The sequence below is a fragment of the Eptatretus burgeri genome, chromosome 3, assembly GCF_056783735.1.
Source record: "Eptatretus burgeri isolate ZD-2024b chromosome 3, Ebu_testis_v1, whole genome shotgun sequence".
Classification (NCBI taxonomy): domain Eukaryota; kingdom Metazoa; phylum Chordata; class Myxini; order Myxiniformes; family Myxinidae; genus Eptatretus; species Eptatretus burgeri.
The window spans coordinates 138,940,888-138,961,126 of record NC_140963.1 but is presented as its reverse complement, the minus strand read 5'-3'; the positions used below and the strand labels follow the sequence as shown (position 1 = coordinate 138,961,126).

The following is a 20,239-nucleotide window of genomic DNA, read 5'->3' as shown; positions in this document are numbered from 1 at the left end:
ATAACTTTTTGAGATATCCTGCACACAGCCAAACAAACAAACAGACAGAAAGGGCTGAAAATACAACCTAACCTCCTTCACCTTCGGTGGCGGAGGTCGTTATCAACACACATTTCTACAAATCAAATGAGCCACCGTCTATTTATAGTGGAGAGAAAGTATGTATGTATCATCATCTATTCCTCGAAGAGGATTTGACCTGGTAGGCTAAAACATTCACAGACCCCTCCCCCTACCCTCCACTCTCCACTATCCCCTATCAACCATCACCCCAACAATATCCACCAACACCCGCCCCCCCCCACCCCTCCATCAACACCCAACACCATCACCCCCACAATACCCACCACAATCCCACACCCTCCCCTCTCCACAATCCTCCATCATCAATCACCCCACAATACGCAACACCACTGCACACCCCCACCTCCACCATCTCCCCACAATACCCACAACCACCCCACACTCCCCCTCCCCCCCCCCGAGCATCACTCACCGCTCCACTGGGGTAGGACATCGACACAGCACCACAGCATGGGCACGACACTGCAAAGACATGGCACGACCGCAGACACAAATGGCGTCCGCAGAAAATATGACATAGGACGATCCCATAACATACAAGACACCTGGTCAGGCTGCAACGATGGTGGGACAAAGCATTCGGCACCCATTTTGTCCGCGGTGTCCAAGTATGTCTGGGCAGTGTCCGTGTTGTCATGCTATATTCCACCCTCGTGCCATGTCCGTGCCATGTTTCTGCTGGAGTAATGTAGAGTAGAATCTTGGATAATATGCAAATGCGTGAATATAAGCACATGTGAAAAAAAAAATAATATGGGCAGTATCCCAGGGTGCTCAGCTGGTAGAATAATGATACTGAGGAGGAATTCAATGTGGGACAGAATCAGCAAAATGTACCAATGTTAGAGTAAATACCTATTTTGGGGGGAAACCCCCATAAGACCCCTTTTGGGCCCGATTTTAAAATAATCATTATTATTTACCTATTTATTTTTAATGCCATGAACAAACTTTGGTAAATACACGGTGATGAAGATTGTGGTAAAGTTTCATTGAAATCGTGTGTGTAGTTTTAGAGAAGAAGTTGCAAGCATTTGTGGACGGATGGACAACACACCATCCCATAAGCTCACTGGAGTGATGTTCCAGGTGAGCTAATAAGCGCAGGTGAGCTAACGGCCTCCCTATTTTATTTCTCCATTAAAAAATAAGTGCATATAAAAACATCATAGTAAGGCTTTGAAAACTGAAATTACTATTGACTCAATATCAAACACTCCAGTATTTCGTGTTTTATTGGCACATAAACTGTCAGAATTTCTTACACGTCTGGTATTGGTACAAACAAAAGTTGGATATCAAAAACGTTTTTTAATATATTCATAAAAGGGTGTTTTATGACCCTTTGTGATAAAGGGTCGTAAAACAACAACTTTTTTTTATTATGATCAAAATGGACATGCCAGTGAAGCGTCGATCATACATCCGTGAAAAGAAGATTGAGATTATCGCGTTTTGCAACTCTTGTAAGAACCAGTACCAGACGTGTAAGAAATTTTGACTTAAAGCACTCGAGGATTTTGATGCGAATGGTGAAGAATGAGGAAATAATTGTTCAGAGTGCGAAAGGTTCGAAGGAGATGGGGAGCGGAAGACGGGTCTTTTACCTGGACATGGAAAACGAACTTCTTGTTGCGGAGTTTTTGTTTTTGAGATACGGACAATTGCAATGACGTAAAATCTGACATCTATGCACCTATCTGAAGAACATTTACCATTATAAGCGCATGTCTTGGCTTTTGAATACATATAAGCGCATTTGTCAGCTTTGTTTTTTAATATAAGCGCATGTGAAAAACAAGAAAAAAAGCAATCAGAGATTGCAGACCCTCGCCAGTACTTCTTTTGTGTGGTGTATTTTGTGTGACATTTATGTACTGGTGTTATGCAATTAATAAGAGACATAATTAGAACTGCCACTTTATATCAGTACCAAGACTGGTACCAATTGACAGGGTACCAAGACGTCCCGCTTTGATTGGACACCTGACCCTGACCCATGACGTTTTTTCATTATTATTATTATTCATTATTCAATTGAATTTAGAATGGGATTAAAATAAATTCAATTCGAATCAAATGGAAGAACAAATAGGTACAGTCCTGCATTGGAGTAATCAGAAGAAACCCGAACAAGAAAACAAAGCAAAAATAAAGCCATCAGGAGGAACCTGGATAGGTTCGACATTTCAGCTGCAACTCCTCTACCCTCAAACTCATCCAGGCACAGCCGAGTGAGCCTTATTAAAAGTAAAAATAAAAAAAGAATCCATATCAAAATAATTAAATAATTCTTTCTGCCAGACCATGCATCTGATGATATAGAAAATTAAAGCATGTATTCCCCATTACTACTAGATTATAAATCTGAAGTTTCACCTCGATTGATTAAGCCGTTCCAGAGAAAACCTTATTTAATATTTTTCTTCAATCAAATATGGCTGCCAAACCATGTGCCCTATCAATTATTCCTGAGCAAACTTGTACACCTATGGCTCGAGGAACATTTGTGTGAAGTTTCCCTTCAATCTGTGCAGCTGTTCTAGGGAAGAAGATTTTTTTTTAAGGTTTTAGGGTAAATCCAATATGGCTGCCAAACCATGTGACCTATGACATCATATGCGTGAACCTTTTGTTCCTCACGGATAGCAGTCATACGTGTAAAGTTTCACCTCAATCTGTTCAGCCACTTCAGAGAGGATTTTTGAAGGTTTTAAGAAAAACAAAACAACATGGCTGCCGAATCAGGTGACCGATGATGTCAAATTTTTTTCTGTGGAACATTTTATCCCGAGATGACCCTCAAAAATTTTCATACTGATCAGATGTAGCATTCTACATATGCAATTATGACGTCATAACGAAGGCACCTATGATGTCATCAAAAAATCACACTCATGCCTCATGAGAAGTACTTGCCGTGCACCAAATTTCAATTTTTTCCTTGGTGCGGTTTCAGAGATAGAGGTCCAAAGTTTTTCCATTTTTCCAACATGGCTGCCACACCACGTGACCTGTGACATCATATATTAATGATTAAAACATTCTACATGAGTAGTCGTACCAATGGTGAAAATTGTCTCAATCCAACAAGCGGTTGCGGAGAAAAAACACGAAAGTTCTGTGCAGACAAACAAACAAATGGATCCAAACGCAACACCCTCTCCTTTGGCGAGGGAAAAAGCACCTTAATGTTCCACTAAATCTAAAAACAAGCGCATACGCTTATTGTCCAGATTCTACTGTAACTGGCTATCAGGGACCCAGTGGAACATCGACGCAATGTAAAATGTGACATCAAGTCCTCAACTCACCCCTTCATCCCTTATAAAACCGCAAGTCATCAACCTCCTCCCCTCCCAAACCCCGTCTTCAATCTCTGGGTTCCCAACCCCAAGTCCTCACCCTCCCCCCAACCACAAGGTGTTGATCCCCTCCCCACTTCAAGCCTTCAGACCCCATGCCCACTGCAACTCCTCAAGCCCCCCCAACCCACTGAGAATCTTCAATACCCCGATCCCACCCAAAGCCTCAATATCCCCCCTCCGAACTCTGCTCCATATTTGCTCCCCTCCTAGACGCCCTCTCAACACCATCTCTGTCTTCCACTCTCCTCGTAGAAGCAGACGGGTATTCCCACATCGATCATTACATATTTCTTCATAAGCTCATCAAAACAGCGGAACATTTTAAAACTGTTTCCCTCCTCCCCAATCATGCCATTACCGACTTCACAGAAACTGCGAACGCAACACAGCTCCGAGATGTTATGGCCCATCATGGTCGCCTGTCCAACTCAATCCCGTGAAATATGCGGAAACCCAGTGGAATTGCAACTCCCAAGTGACCATGAGCAGGCCAATTGTGCCAACAAATGACCCAAAACCAGTTTTCTTCCTGATGATTATGTATGTTGGGTGGTCGCGAGACTACCCTAATTCTCAGTTTTTCTGTCTGTCTGTATGTTTGTATGTTTTATGTATGTTGGGTGGTCGCTAGAGTACCCTGATTTTCACTTTTTCCGTCTTTCTGTATGTATGTCTGTATGTATGTTTGTTTGTATGTTTGTATGTAATGGACAGCTCTGGAGGCCAGAGGAGTCAACCGATTTTGATGAAACTTGACAGGTAGGTTCATACCAGGATCGAGTTCTATGCTTTTGAGCACCGTTGCTATGGACACCACCGTTGCCTAGCAACGGGACTTTGAAATATTTGAAAAATCCTAAAGAATTTATTTTTTCGAAAATCAAAAATCGGCTTCCAGGCTTTTATGCGCACTATAATCAACCTCTTTGTAAAAAATTTTCAGCCCGATCCGTCAAAAACTGTATGACTAGTATGCAATTATGTCGCGAGCACCCATGTCACCTACCGGCTTGTTGGGTGGTCGCTAGAGTACCCTTATTTTCACTTTTTCCGTCTGTCTGTATGTTTGTCTGTTTGTAATGGACAGCTCTGGAGGCCAGAGGAGTCAACCGATTTCGATGAAACTTGACAGGTAGGTTCATACCAGGATCTAGTTCTATGCTTTTGAGCACCGTTGCTATGGACACCACCGTTGCCTAGCAACGGGACTGAAATTTTTGAAAAATCCGAAAAAAATTTACTTTTTCGAAAATAAAAAATCGGCTTCCAGGCTTTTATGCGCACTATAATCAACCTCTTTGTCAAAAATTTTCAGCCCGATCCGTGAAAAACTCTGACTAGTATGCGATTATGTAGCGACGTAGTCGGCCTGTATTATGTAGTCGGCCTGCCTCTGCCGCCGTCTTCAGCGCTGCCGCCGCCCTCGGCCCGCGTCCGGGCCCGTCACCGGGCCATGCTGCCTTCGGCCCGTGTTCGGCCCATGTCGGCCTGGGTTGGAGCTGCTGCTTTCGGCCCGTCCCGGCCTGCCAGGGGCACTTTCGGGGGCCCGTGTGTTCAGTGGGCTGAAATCGTGGAGGGACGCAGATAGAGCTCGAGCTCGAGCTCTAGCCCTGGCCCGATGTGGGGGGGGGCGTACTTGTGGAGGATCACCTTGTCGGCTTGTCAGCCTGGGTCGGAGCTGCAGCTGCCGCCTTCGGCGCTGCTGCCGCCCTCGGCTCGCGTCTGGGCCCGTCACCGGGCCGTGCTGCCTTTGGCCCGTCCCGGCCTGCCAGGGGCACTTTCGGCCTGCCAGGTCCGGCCCGGTCACCGGGCTGTGCTGCCTTCGGACCGTGTTCAGCCCGTGTCTGCCTGGGTCGGAGCTGCTGCCTTCTGCCTGTCCCGGCCTGCCAGGGGCACTTTCGGGGGCCCGTGTGTTCAGTGGGCTGAACTCGTGGAGGGACACAGCTCGAGCTCGAGCTCTAGCTCTAGCCCTAGCCCGACACACCTCCAGCACGTCACAGCAAGAGCACTTGTGCAGGGAGGCAGCGATCCATCCATCCATGGATCCATCCATTGTGACGTCACAATGGATCATCGGGACCACGTCTTGAAGCTCACTAGTGGATGCCGCACCACGGCGGCTGCGGGTGGCGGTGGCGGCGGCGACGCCGAGTGTGGCGACTGCGGCGGGGCATGGAATATATATATATATGCTCGACCTCCTCTCCACAATCACCACAGACACTTCAGTCTCTTCACCACAAGCGCCTCAACTGCTCCCAATGCTCAACAGACCTCACCACAAATGCTACAGAGCTTTCTCCACCTCACGACAGCCACCGCAACCACCGTTAACTCCCTGGACGCATACCACCATCTTTCAAGATGCTGAGGAACAGAGGTGCCTGTGAGTCGGAACAGGGGTGCCTGTGAGTCGGAACAGAGGTGCCTGTGAGTCGGAACAGAGGTTCCTGTGAGTCGGAACAGAGGTGCCTGTGAGTCGGAACAGAGGTGCCTGTGAGTCGGAACAGAGGTGCCTGTGAGTCGGAACAGAGGTGCCTGTGAGTCGGAACAGAGGTGCCTGTGAGTCGGAACAGAGGTGCCTGTGAGTCGGAACAGAGGTGCCTGTGAGTCGGAACAGAGGTGCCTGTGAGTCGGAACAGAGGTGCCTGTGAGTCGGAACAGAGGTGCCTGTGAGTCGGAACAGAGGTGCCTGTGAGTCAGAACACTTCGCACGTAACTCAAATCGTAAATATGTGCTGGGACTCGTTTGATGATATCTGGGTAGCCCTGGCGCTCTGCTAAATAACAACGCTCGATTGGAGCCCAGCGCACATTCATGGCTGGAGAGTGCTCCCGAAAACCGGCACCCAATGTAAATCTAGGAGCTCTGTTGCATGGCCAGGCTGGGGGGCAAATTAAGCCATTTTCGGCTCCGGAGTTTGGTAGGGTGGGGCTACTCCTCAGGTTGGCGTTGATGTGCCAATGGGATGTTTGGAAACACCGACACGGCCTTTTGATCAATTTTCTGGCTCCTCTTTCACCCAGGCTCCAGAATGATAGCGGCAGAAAGCCGAGAAAAAAATGATGGAATCTGACTTACTCACCAAGCCCGAGCTGAGAGAATAGCGCAAGTCATCGAGCCGCAGTCATCAAGGGTGATTGAGTCGTGACTAAGCATGGTGGAGCGAGCAGTCATCGGCGTGACCAAGAAATAAGTCATCCCCAAGTCATCGGCACTCGGCTGAGTTCTGCAGCCAATTCTCATTTCCATTTACAGACTCTCTTACATGCCCCTTTAAGCTATCCTCTCGCATATATATCTCTCCCCACACGCATCTACCTCTCCCATCTACTGTCTCGTCTACTGTAGATGCAGAAACTAAAAGATCAACAATAACCTATATGCACCTCTTTCACACTTCCTCGACTGCATCACACCCGCACCTCATTCGCCCCTCATTTGCACCTACCATTCATGCACCATAGACACCCCCAGTTTTCTTCCCTCCTCCCCTATCCTTAGCGATTGGGTTCCGTAGGTCCATCGACCGCGGCAGGTCCCAAGAGGTCGCTTACACCTCAACTGCTTCTCCTCTTTCTGAGCTCTCGAGCTTCCTCGGGTGTGTGGTGGTGCATGTATTGTTTGCACAAGTTAAAATTGCAGAAGTTTAGATCAGGTTAGCTCTGCACTGTCTTAATTTGTAAATTATAACTATTTTCTGCCGTACATACGAATCCTTGCTTTCCCTTGCTGTACATATTGTAATAAAACCTTTTGTTGTACCACATGACCTTTCCACACCTTCACTTGCCATAATTTGCTTATCTTAAAAATGAACCAAGCCCGTTTCATCTTTTCCTTCATTGGTCCAGCATAGTCCGCACATTAATTTAGCCGGGAAGTTTTGCCCCACCAAATTTGCTCTTGTTTGCCAGCGTGCACTCACTGTATTGCTCAGCAGTAATCCGGGTGTGCGCTGAGGGCACAAGACCCTCATTGGTTCGGCCGTCCACAGGTCAGGTATAACGCGAAGTAGTGTAACCCTACAGGGATTGGTAGTGCCAACCAGCATTCATTGGTTGCTTAGTAACCTGCCAGTGCACAGATTTATCTGCGCTCGGTGGCATCAGGTCCAGGAATTTGGGAGGGACCCAAGTGCTTCCCCTCGTGGCGAGCCTCGAACCCAGCATCCGTAACACCATTAACTTCAAGCCTTCAAACACCCTCCCCACCCGTCATAGTCGCCTGTCCATCTCACAACTCCACGAGAAATGCGAAAAGGATATGTGAGCCAAAACCCAAACCCAAACCCAAATGATAAATGACCCAAAACCATTTAACTTCTTCCTGATGCATGTACACACATTATATTAATATTATCTTTTATCTATCTATAATTCCAGCAGTGTGTGTGTGTGTGTATGTGTGTGTGTGTGTGTGTGTGTGTGTGTGTGTGTGTGTGTGTGTGTGTGTGTGTGTGTGTGTGTGTGTGTGTGTGTGTGTGTGTGTGTGTGTGTGTGTGTGTGTGTGTGTGAGAGAGACCGCCGTTTCTCGACAACCACTGTCCGATCCAATTGAAACTTGCCAGGTATATTGCTGGGGACCTGAGGATGTGCCTTTTCAAGGTTTGATATTAATCGGATAAGAGCTTCCCAAGTTATGGCCATTTATTTACCAAACCGATGGTAAATAAATGGTGGGCGCGGCCGATGGGGAAGGGAAGCTCAGCAGTGTTCCCCATTACGGGTTACAACGTACGGGCTTCCTCATAGTGATGACTTCGTGTATTCTAATAATTTCTCGATTTCTTATGCGCATTTATCAATAAACACAATGCCCCAAGTTATAATCGTTTTCATATTAGACGGTGTATAAATTTCGGTAACATCAGAGTGCTGGTATGCTCCGAACCAGGAAGTAATTTTTTTTCTCTTCTCTTCTCTTTGTGTTTTTCCTTGCGATGACATTGCGAAAAGGCAAAATACGTTGGCACTAATTGAATAATTGGCCATTAAAACTAAATTGCGAATAATCGTAACTGCAATATGCGAACTTCCAGGCCACGCACGTACGGGCATGTGAGAGTGATAGAACGGCCTGTGTGGTTGTTGTTTCTTGGTCGCGGTTTGATTTTTTTTTTTTTAACGGGCACGTACTAGTATATATGAAGCTCTTTATAACCAGACTCATTGACTGACTGATATTTAAAATAGGTACCTTCTATGTGACGTAGAAAGCTGAAATTTTGCGTGCTGACGGACATCAAAGCCGGTCCACCAAGAAAAATCACAGAACCGTTGGAAAGCGTCCATAAATGAAAATATATATGTATTTTAAAAAACAAATATAGGTGAGCAACCTGAGACAACGGGGAAGCACAGTTCATTATTGCTGACAAAGTGTAAGCTTACTTTGCTCGTATATCTGTAGATTATGCACATTGTTAAATATGCATCTAAATTACAATTGTGGGTGGAGTCAGGGCAGCTGCTCCACCAATCAGTGGGAACGATTGTTGCAGACGCATGTACATGCATATTATTATGTAAATTTATCAATTAATACAAAATCTCTCAGAAACCGACAATTGATAAGAAAAACAAAACCTACCAATCTTTAGTGAACATGTGACCGGCGTTGTCGTCTTCATGAACATCGCCATTGTCACCATCTTCGACTGAATCGCTCGCATATGGCTTGAAACGATACGGCTCCATAATTCCCCCAAAAGCGTTTCCATCACTAATTTTGTCTCCAATCAGGTCAGGTCAGGTCAGATCTGCGACCTGCTTACAGGTACCATGTAAACCTGAACTAACCTGTTCCATGGTCGGGTTGTCGGCGACTAAACCGTCTCCTCCACCAGGTTTTCTGGTGAGGAGTGTGTTTGGATATGGACACCCAGCAGGATTAAAAACAAAACCTGTCAAAGGGCAGAAGAGCTCCTTGTGAGCCAACGGCCATCCATATCTAGTGCCCAACTGTGTCTGTGGATGTCCTCCTGCAGTTGGGTTACTTTTTTATTAGGAGATTTGTGGCAGGATTTGCACTCCGGCCACTGTAAAACCCTTCATTCCGCAAAACACACAAACGCAAAAAAATCTGAAAACCCACTCCGTGGGAGTACCTCCTGTGCAGCTTCCCTTTGCAGGGCAGCTCACCGGATGGCGGGATTCGGGCAAAGCCTTAGGGACTCCCAATCTTTGATGAAAGGAGGGAAACCACGGGGTAACCTCCCTGGGTCAGATTGCGGGAGAGTGTGTCGGAGTGGTGCTGAGGTGTCGTCCACCAGATGGCGGTCTCCTTGGGTTAACCAGAGGCGGTCCCTTCGGGTGGGTGCCTGGAATGTCCTATCCCTAAGAGAGGATGATCACCTGTCTCTGTTATCATCTGAGCTCAAGCGTTTGGACGTCGGTATTGCAGCACTCTCTGAGGTGCGGAGACCGGATTGCGGCGAGATAATAGTGGGTGGTTACACCTACTATTGGTCTGGTCGCTCTGATGTCTGGATTCGTCACTCCTTAGGTGTCATTTCCCTGGTCTCTGTCTATGCTCCGACTGAGGCGAGTGATCTCACCGTGAAGGAGACATTCTACGCCACGATCGAGTCTGTGGTTGATCATTGCTCCAGACGAGATACACTTCTAGTCTTTGGGGATTTCAATGCATCGACTGGAACTGATAGGGATGGTTATGAGACGTGTGTTGGTCCCCATGGGTCAGGAACTATGAATCAGAATAGCACTAACTTCCTTCACTTTGGAAGAAGTCATGGACTTAGGGTGGCCGGTACATGGTTTCAGCGCCCACAAGCTCATCGCTGGACTTGGTATTCCAACGCTGGCGGTGTGGCAAAGGAGATTGACCATGTCCTCATTGACGGTCGCTGGAGGATGATCCAGAACTGCAAGGGTCTACCGGAGTGCTCAGTTCCTCAATACTGACCACCCGCTTGTTGTAGCAACTCTAAAGCTGCACCTTAAATCCTGGAGAATGGTACCATCCCAGCCTCGGCTGGATGTTGGCAAGCTCAAGGATGAGAGAGTAGCTGAGGAGTTTGCGAACAGGCTGAGTGGACATTTGGGGTGTCTGGGTGCTTTGGGCGGTCCTGAAGAGTTATGGATTACCTTCAAGACCACCGTCCTTGATGTTGCCGGTGGATGTCTTGGAACTCACCGCAGGGCAAAGAAGAATTTTGTCTCTTAAGGGACACTGGATACCATTGACCAGAGTCGCAGGGCCAGGCTGAATGGCAGAGCTGAGCTGTTCAGGGAGCTGAGGCATAAAACTGTACGTGCACTAAGGGTGGACAAGGAGGCCTATGTGCGAGGAATCTGTGAGGGGTTAGAGCATCACCTGTGGACAGGTGATTCTCGTCCCGCTTACAGGGGAATTCGTGCATTGCGTTCATCCAAGCCCATCCCTCGGAGCACTGCAGTTAGAGCAGAGAGTGGTAGGCTCTTAGCAGAGGAGTCTGAAGTGAAGGCCCGCTGGGCCGGTTACTTTGAGCGGTTGTACCAGGCTGATCCACCAGCTGTCGAGTTGGACATCAATGGTGTTACAATCCCTGTTGCTGACCCTCCAATCAATTGTGGTCCACCTTCGCTTGTGGAAACACGGGCTGCGGTGAACCGGTTGAAACAGGGTAAAGCTCCAGGGATCTGTGGCATCCATGCTGAACTTCTCAAGGCTGGTGGAAATGCTGCACTTGTGTCGTTGCATGCAGTTTTGTGCTCTGCCTGGAACACAAGCATCATCCCACCTGATTGGAAGAGGGGCCTTGTTGTCCCTCTCTGGAAAGGGAAGGGTGATCGCCAAGACTGCAACAACTACCGAGGGGTGACGCTGCTCTCAGTGCCAGGCAAGGTCTTTGCTCGGATAATTCTTGATCGGGTTCGCCACCATCTGATTGAGCACCAGCGTCCAGAGCAGTCAGGCTTTACACCAAAGAGTTCAACGATTGACCGTATCCTTGCTCTTCGGGTCCTCACCGAACGCACACGAGAGTTTTGGCAGGGGCTGCTTGCAGCTTATATTGATCTCTGTAAAGCGTTTGATTCAGTGACTCGGGATGCCCTCTGGAGGATTCTTGGTCTTCGTGGGGTGCCACCAAAACTGATCGATCTGATGTCTGAACTCTACTCTGGTACTGAGAGTGCTGTGAAGTGTGGTGGGACCATCTCTGACTTATTTCCAGTTGTTACTGGAGTTTGTCAGGGGTGTGTACTGGCCCCCCACTTTTCAGCACTCGTATGCACTGGATTCTAGGGAGGATGTTGGAAAGATCAAGCTGCGGTGCATCGTTTGGGAATGTCAAGATCTCGGACCTTGATTTCGCAGATGATGCAGTCATCTTTGCGGAGACTTTAGATATCCTTTTGGGGGCCCTTGAGGTGCTGAATGAGGAGTCGGGGCTGCTGGGATTACGGGTTTCTTGGGTCAAAACTAAGATCCAGGCTTTCAATGACATCTTGGATGCTGCTGTCCTGTCTGTGTCTGTTTGTGGTGAGGATGTTGAGGTCGTGGAGAGATTCACTTCCCTTGGCAGTGATATTCATGTCTCTGCTGGCTGTGAGTCAGAGGTCAATAGACGACTGGGTCAGGCCTGGGGAGTCATGGATTCACTGGATCATGGGGTGTGACGCTGCCGCTATCTGTGCGGGAGGACGAAAGTCCGAGTCTTCAGGTCCTTGGTGCTTCCAGTCTTGCTCTCTGGATGCGAGACTTGGACTCTGACCAAGGATCTAAGATGGAGATTTAATTCCTTTGGTACCAGGTCTCTTCACAGAATCCTTGGCTATCGCTGGTCAGATTTTTGTGTCCAACGAGCAGTTGCTGAGAGCGACTCTGATGAGATTTGTTACCTGCATGGTCCGTGAGCGCCAGTTGCGGCTGTATGGACATGTGGCTCATTTTCCTGACGCTGATCCTGCTCACCAGATTCTCTCAGCGAGGGAGTCTTGTGAGTGGAGGAGGCCAATGGGCCGACCACGTGCCTCGTGGTTGCAGCAGGTTGACCAGCATCTCAAGGAGATGGGGATGGGCCTGGCATCTGCCTGGGGGAAGGCCAGACGGAGGCCCCTGGAGTACCGGTGGAAAGTGGACGCAGCGATGCGCTGTTCTGGCACATGCTCCCATACCTGACCCTGACCATTTCTTCAAAATCCTGCTGATCAGTTTCAACATGCTAAGAATCTTCAGAGTTGCTCATGACGGTGGAATCGATGTCGGAATCCAAGCTCGGAATACGCTGTTTCTTTATGTAAGCCACCATTTGGATCAAGGTAGGTTCTGAGTGTTACGTCTGAGTGTGATGTTGCAGGCCTTTAACTCTTCTATTTAAGATATTGTACAGGGCAGCCACAAAGTGGGGGATCAGTATACTGTAGTTTGAATGTTCTTTTTAGTTATTTTTTTGTGAAGGGTATTTCAAAGAACTTCAACATCACCCTCGCCATGTTATAATGTGGACTGCAGTCTCCTCTGACCAAGAGGAAGTTTACCTGCTGATGTTATAGCTTGGTTTCTGATTACAGAACTTGTTTGACTGGGGATTGGTACCACGGCAGCTCTGCAACAGTATAATGCAACAAAAGGATAGTTTTGTCACTGATCTACACGAAATATGCCATAATGACAAAGTGAAAACATGTTTTCAGAATTTTTTTACAAATTAATGAAAAACGAAAAGCTGAAATGTCTTACGTCAATACATATTCAACCCCTTTGCTATGACACTCCAAATTGAGCTAAGATGTGTCCAGTTTCCTGTGATCGTCCTTGAGATGTCTCTACAACTTGATTGAAGTCCACCTGTGGCCAATTCAAACGATTGGACATGATTTAGAAAGAAACACACACATATATATATATATATATATATATATATATATATATATATATATATATATATATATATATATATATATATATATATATATATATATATATATATATATATATATATATATATATATATATAAGCACCCACAGTTGACAGTGCATGTCAGAGCAGAAACTCCACCACGAAATCCAAGGAACTGTCCGTAGAACTCAGAGATGGAATAGTGAGAGGGGTGGATCTGGGGAAGGGTAGAAAACAATTTCTAAAGTGTTGAAAGATCCCAAGAGCACAGTGAGCTCCATTGTTAGGAAATGGAAAGAACATGGAACGACGAAAATTGAACTCTTTGATCTTAATGCAAAGTGCTACGTCTGGAAACCGAGCACAGCTCATCACCCATCTCACACCATCCCTACTGTGAAGCATGATGGTGGCAGCATCAAGCTATGGGGATGCTTTTCAGTAGCAGCAGCAACTGGGAGACTGGGAGGATAGAGGGAACAATGAATGGAGCCAAACGCAGGAAAATCCTTGAGGAGAACCTGCTTCAGAGTGCAAAATAATTTAGACTGCAGCGAAGATTTACGTTCAAACAGGACAATGACCCCAAGCATCCAGCCAAAACAACACTGGAATGGCTTCAGAACAAGAACGTGAAAGTCCTTGAGTGGTCCAGCCAAAGCCCAGACTTGAATCCCATTGAGAATCTGTGGAAAGACTTGAAGATTGATGTTCACTGACGCTTCCCATCCAACTTGACAGAGCTTAAGCAAATCTGCAAGGAAGAATGGGAGAAACTCCCCAAATCCAGATGTGCAAAGCTGTTACAGCCTGACCCAAGAACACTCGAAGCTGCACTCACTGCCAAAGGCGCTTCCACAAAGTATTGACTCAGGGGGTTGAATACTTTCTGATGCAAGACATTTCAGATTAAAAAAAAAATTATTTGTAAAAAGTTCCAAAAACATGTTTTCACTTTATCATTATGGAGTATTTTTTGTCGATCATTGAAAAAAAAAATTTTTAATTTAATATTTTTTCAAATCGGGTTGTAACCACAACAAAATGTGACAAAAGTCAAGGGCTGTGAATACTTTCTGAGGGCTCTGCATTACAGGTTGGACAAAGACTGGGAACATCAGTGGACTTTTACAAGAACAATGTTAGTTGATGGGCAAATGAGTAGAGTACGGATGTGGCATTTGAACCTTGGTTACCGAGCATTGTGGGACATGGGTTCACATGGGAGCATAAAACAAGCCCACACTTTCAGGGATTGTTCATCAATGATTACCTCCAATTCCAGAGCAACATGACAAAGCAGGAGGACAACTTTCCATTTCGGTCATTGTTCACCAGAGCAGTTGAAAAATGGCAGCAGGAGGCTTCGGATTTATTTTTGTCTGACTTCCTGCTGGTAAACTTTTGTCCCATAAGGCATGAGTGTCTCAACTTTGTTGTCATTCCAGGAAAAGCATGTTTTGACTGTATAATGAAAACAAAAACAGTTCATGTCGCCGACTCTGAACTCGCGTGATGACCCTTTGTATGAAGACTCATTACTTTTCGATCAAGACGGTTCTTTACAACCAACCTTTAAAAAAATTAAATTCTCATCTATTAGGGTTCATGTGGGCCTTTTCATTCAATGGTATAGAATATACAGGGAGTCCATGCTCGATTGCATCTGACATCCCCAAGGATATCCTTGTTTTGGATGATCCTTCGCCGAACCATCGACCGCCATCAATTCGGATTCTACATCCAGGTTGACTTTTAGCTGCTTCAAGAACCTGGTTGATCTCTCATCATAATTGTTAAATCAAATGTGACATTAAAAACGATGACGTCATGTTTTGGCTGATGCAAATGGGGTGGAGGGATGTATTGGCTGTCTTGTGTGCTCTGCATTTCTGGGTGATTTTTGTCTTGCTGATGAGATCCGATGGCAGAAACACATCGCCAATACTGATTGTTTCAACGAGTATGCGTGCACACTTTTCCTTTGTTACCCAGCACACGCGAAGTGAAAAGCAGGGTCAAGCAATTGGTTCATTTCTGTAAATATGTCTGTCTTTCTATCTACAAACATCAGTTTATGAGCGAGGAACAACTTTATTTCAATTCAATGTTACATTTTGAACATGAATCAAAAAACCAACCTACAGTTTATCAGTATTTTGGCTCTGAATTGGTCTCAATCGTGCATGTGCACAGACTAATGATAATTTTTTTAATTATTATTATTTTTCTTTTTTACTGTCTTCCTGCCTGCCTGGCAGTCAAACAAAATTCAAAATAATTCTAAAAAGGAAACTTTCTCTTTTTAGCGACGTCATAAAGGACATAAACAACAAGCACGAAGAACGAAGGTATCGTGTTAAATAGGGTGGTGCAAAAGACGCTGCTTCAACGGTGGTAAATGAACGAATTTTTTTTTCTCCAAACATTAAAACATCTTCATTTGAATTCATTAATTTTGGTGTTGGCCAAACGGTTAAGGTGACTGGCTTAAGGTCTTCAGGTGGTGAATATGATCCCCTGTCGTTGCATTAAATAACACCAAGTGGGTTGACTCAGCCTGTCATCCTTCCAAGGTCAGCAAAAGGAGTACAAACTTACTGGAAACAGGGGGCACGGCATCAGTGGCAGCTGTCAATGATGCAACCAGCAGCCGTAGGGTGCATACAAAAATCATAATTTCAATTGAATTGTATACTTGAACATAAATCAGCTTTTTGTAATCAATCAAAATCAAAACCCTTCCGTTGAGAAATGCAGTATTTGGACAAAATGTTGCAGTATTTTTACGTCATCGCGACCAATCAAATTTGCCGCTCGCAGACCCCGCCCATGTGCTTGTTTCTCAAGGCAGCGTAGGGTAAAGTGTTCTCTGAACTCTCCAGTTGGCTTGAGTAATCCATGTAGAGATGTCCATGTGCATCAAAACCAACATGCCATTGTCAATTGTGTTCGGTCCTCTAACTCCAATGACTCAGTTGCTCAAGACCTTGATGTGTGCAATCTTCTTTCTGATGCAGCACATGGTTGCTCGTCGCACCATTGGCTGAAGGCTCAGCTGTTGGTGTGTGCAATGTTGTGTGCACACTCTGTCACTATGGACTGAAGGTCTCGAGTCTTCTCGACTGCAGTTACACCATGAGATGATGTGGCCACCGGATGAATAGTTCACATCTTGGCCATTCTTCCCATGTCGTATATTTGCAATATCATGTGACGAGCACCGTGTTGACCCCTGTTGAGGAGTCAAGGTCGTGCCAATGATAAATCGTGCCAGGCCATGGCAAGCAGACTGTTTTCCTCTTCACCGAATGAAACCGATTTTCACCAAAACGGCTCTTGGTCTTCCCTTTGAGATGAATAGTCCATTCCATGCAGGTGCTGTGCCATGCACACCCTCCACGCTCCGTACAATATCACCATGTGCAATGAACAGATCAGCGATGTGTGCCTAATGACTAGAGTCTATAAGTGCTGTTAGAGGAAGGGCTAGGTTTACAGTGGGCAGTTACATATTAGGGTTGGGGGTGTTGTGTACCATGGAGTCCGCAGTGTTGTTGTTGAACTCGCTGGAAGTTGTCCTCAATTTTGTGCAAGCAAAACACGTCACCGGTTTGGGCCTACATGAACCCTAATTATCCTCAAAGATATCCATGGAATTGATGGAAAATGAATTATTTATTTAAGCGAATATGAGCGACGCTCTGCCACGGTCCTCGACCAATATATGCAAATATAACGAAGGGAACATGCTGGGGATGCGAAACAGGAAAAGCACTGAGTCTGAGTGCTGCTGCAAGGTGTGTGGGAGTAGATGAAGCGGGACATCTTTATTTTTGGGTTACCTGCAGCCGTAACACTTCGAGTCTTATTTAAACCGAGTCACGTGTTTCTCGGGTGTGAACAATTTGACCCGCTTGCGCTGTGCCAACGGAGTAAGTGCGCAGGTATGTGACGTCATCGTGATGCAGGTATCCTCAGCATCGTGATTTTGTCAATCGATTTATATATTAAACACGAATAATGATCATGCGCACATCCGTGAGACCGCAGTGGGAGCCGAGCGAAGCACATGGGGTGAAGTCAGTCTCCTCGCACGGTGACGGATCGTTTAATTAAATTTGAGACCAAAATCCTTTCAAATCCATCCATTGTGCATGGAGCGAAGATGGGTCAGAGAGATTGGAACTGGATGTGTACTTCATTATATATATATATATATATATATATATATATATATATATATATATATATATATATATATATATATCTATCTATCTATCTATCTATCTATCTATCTATCTATCTATCTATCTATCTATCTATATCTATCTATATCTATCTATATCTATCTATATCTATCTATATCTATCTATATCTATCTATATCTATCTATATCTATCTATATCTATCTATATCTATCTATATCTATCTATATCTATCTATATCTATCTATATCTATCTATATCTATCTATATCTATCTATATCTATCTATATCTATCTATATCTATCTATATCTATCTATATCTATCTATATCTATCTATATCTATCTATATCTATCTATATCTATCTATATCTCTATCTATATATCTATCTATATATCTATCTATATATCTATCTATATATCTATCTATCTATCTATCTATCTATCTATCTATCTATCTATCTATCTATCTATCTATCTATCTATCTATCTATCTATCTATCTATCTATATATATATATATATATAGTATACTTGTATGTACACACACACCCACACACCCCCACACACGCACACAGTGCACCTTGGCCTTTCTCTTCGCAACCATCACAACTCCCAACCCATAATTCCTTTTTCCAGTTTCATAACACGACCTTTTCAAACAGATCATCTCGTCTTCAAGTCCAATGCCAGAAGATAATGAGTGTAGACATGTAGTTGTGAAGTGCACGGTGCAGCAAACACACTGGATGGCTGCCACGGTTAAACGGAGGATTAGCGGAGCTATGTTCATGAGGATTTTTTGGATTTAAAGAGACTGGGTGAGATGGAGCCGCCATTTCGGTTTGTGATCCCATCAGAACCGACATGGCAGGTGCAGTCCTCTGAATGAAGGGTCGTACACAAAATACTTGACTTTGCTGGTGGGGGGCAGGGTGTCAGGGCCACAGTCACGTGACTTCATCTTCATAAAGTGCAGCCATCTTGGATTTCCCTTCACCATGATGGAACATGTCAACTTAGAACCACCTTGCTTTCCAGTTTCGGTTGAATTCATCCAAAAATGGCACAGCCGCTGTTTAAATCATTAATTCGAAACTACGAGATGCCATTTCAGAACAGGAAGAAGCATGAAGTCACAAGAGCGGCACTCTGTCGAGCGCATCCCTCCGTCAAACTGAACAGTTTACGTTTTGTATCCCACTGATAGGCCGGATCTGTATCCAGATCGGCTTGCTCTTTTCACACCCATCCCATCCAACAAGTTTTGTCATAAAATTAACAAAAAAATTCTAGGATCCGCAGCTGGATCTTCTCCAAAATCGAATCAATTTGTCGTGGTCACACACCCAACGTGTCCACCAAGTTTCGCCCGAATCCGTCCACAACCTTTTGAGATATCATGCTCACAGACAGACAGACACAGGGTGAAAACATAATGTCCATCCAACTTCGGTGGCGGAGGTAACTCGACGTTTGCACCATTTGGCGGGAGCTGAAGAGCAGCACTATCTCATCGACTGAACCGTTGGATTCCACTGATTTTTAAAAAACGAACTTGCATAATGGAAGCTCATCGGAAATATCAAAAGGTGATTACAGAAAATCGGGTTATCGGCTTCTAATCGCCGCTCAAGGTTGATGATTTTCTCCGGTCTGAGCAGTGTCCCATAAGCTGCTAATCTTGAGTACGGGTGAATACAAAAGTGGTTCGATGAGCGTAGTCCGCGGTTGAAAGGAGCAAAGACCCATTGAACATTTGGCTGTGAACAAGACACCTGGTACCAAGCTCTGTGTGGTGTACAGAGCAAAGCGCTGCTGAGGAAAGGGCCACGAACAGACATGTGGTCCGAAACTCGTGAGTCAAGAGAGGAAATGTGTCACTGAAGATAGAGCTGGAATGTGGTTAAACTCCAGTGACCTTTAATTGAACTCCAGTGAACCTTAGTTTAACTCCAGTAAAACTCAAGTCCGTGAGTCATTTACACGTCGGTGTAAAATAATTAGCTGCCGGGCAGGGAATCGTCGTAATACTTCTGTTAAAGCCTTCCTCACTGCTCGTCCCCTGGGGGGGGGGGGGGAGGTCCAAGAGCCCAGTAGTAATATGGGGCAAAATGATTGGTTAGAAGCCAGATTTTTTTTTTTTAACACACCTACAATCCTGCCATTGGTTGGACAGGTAAATACAACAACGTTCATGATGTAAAAGTACCAATAAATTGGCACCGATGAAAAGTACACAACACGACCATTGCTCTCATTCACAGGTGTGTATTTGTTTCAGGGTGTCACCTGTGAGTCAGGAAAAGCATCACCTGCAGAGGGAGGATGTCAAAAAACCTGTCAGAAAAGAGTCACGTGATCTGTGTACAGCTACAGTCACACGCAATTGGAGAAATATGTCCTGGAGGAAGAATGAACGGATGACATTGATTTGTTAGCAATTTGCAGCCTCATTGAGGACCCGGTCTGTCCCCGGTACCACCACGTCCATCACACATGGTTCATTCGTAGCCATCCCTTGTGCACACAGGACGGCGATGATAGTTATTATCATTGATAACTACAATAGCCAAGGCTATTTGCACACACCGACAAGACACGTGATGAAATGTGCACCTTGGGGGTAAGGTGAAGGTGTTGCACAGGGCATGGATTCCCAAATTGTGAGGTTGCACCATTGGGCTTGTTCATCATTCCCATCTGAGCGGACGTCTCATGGCACAGGCAACAA

The 20,239-nt window shown here is 45.4% G+C and overlaps 1 protein-coding gene across 5 annotated transcripts in view; it reads left to right on the top strand.

The window, feature by feature from the left end:
- The window catches only part of LOC147031117 (uncharacterized), a 92,501-nt gene that overhangs the window by 49,618 nt on the left and 22,644 nt on the right, over positions 1-20,239 (top strand). For 2 of the 5 annotated variants that reach the window (XM_085875854.1, XM_085875857.1), the window contains one exon: positions 1,095-1,173. The exons of 1 other annotated variant lie outside the window; for it this stretch is intronic. The gene's annotated coding sequence lies outside the window, so the exon portion shown is untranslated. Of the gene's footprint in view, positions 1-1,094; positions 1,192-20,239 lie in introns of all 5 variants that reach the window. 2 more of the 5 variants (XM_085875853.1, XM_085875855.1) reach the window with 1 other exon arrangement.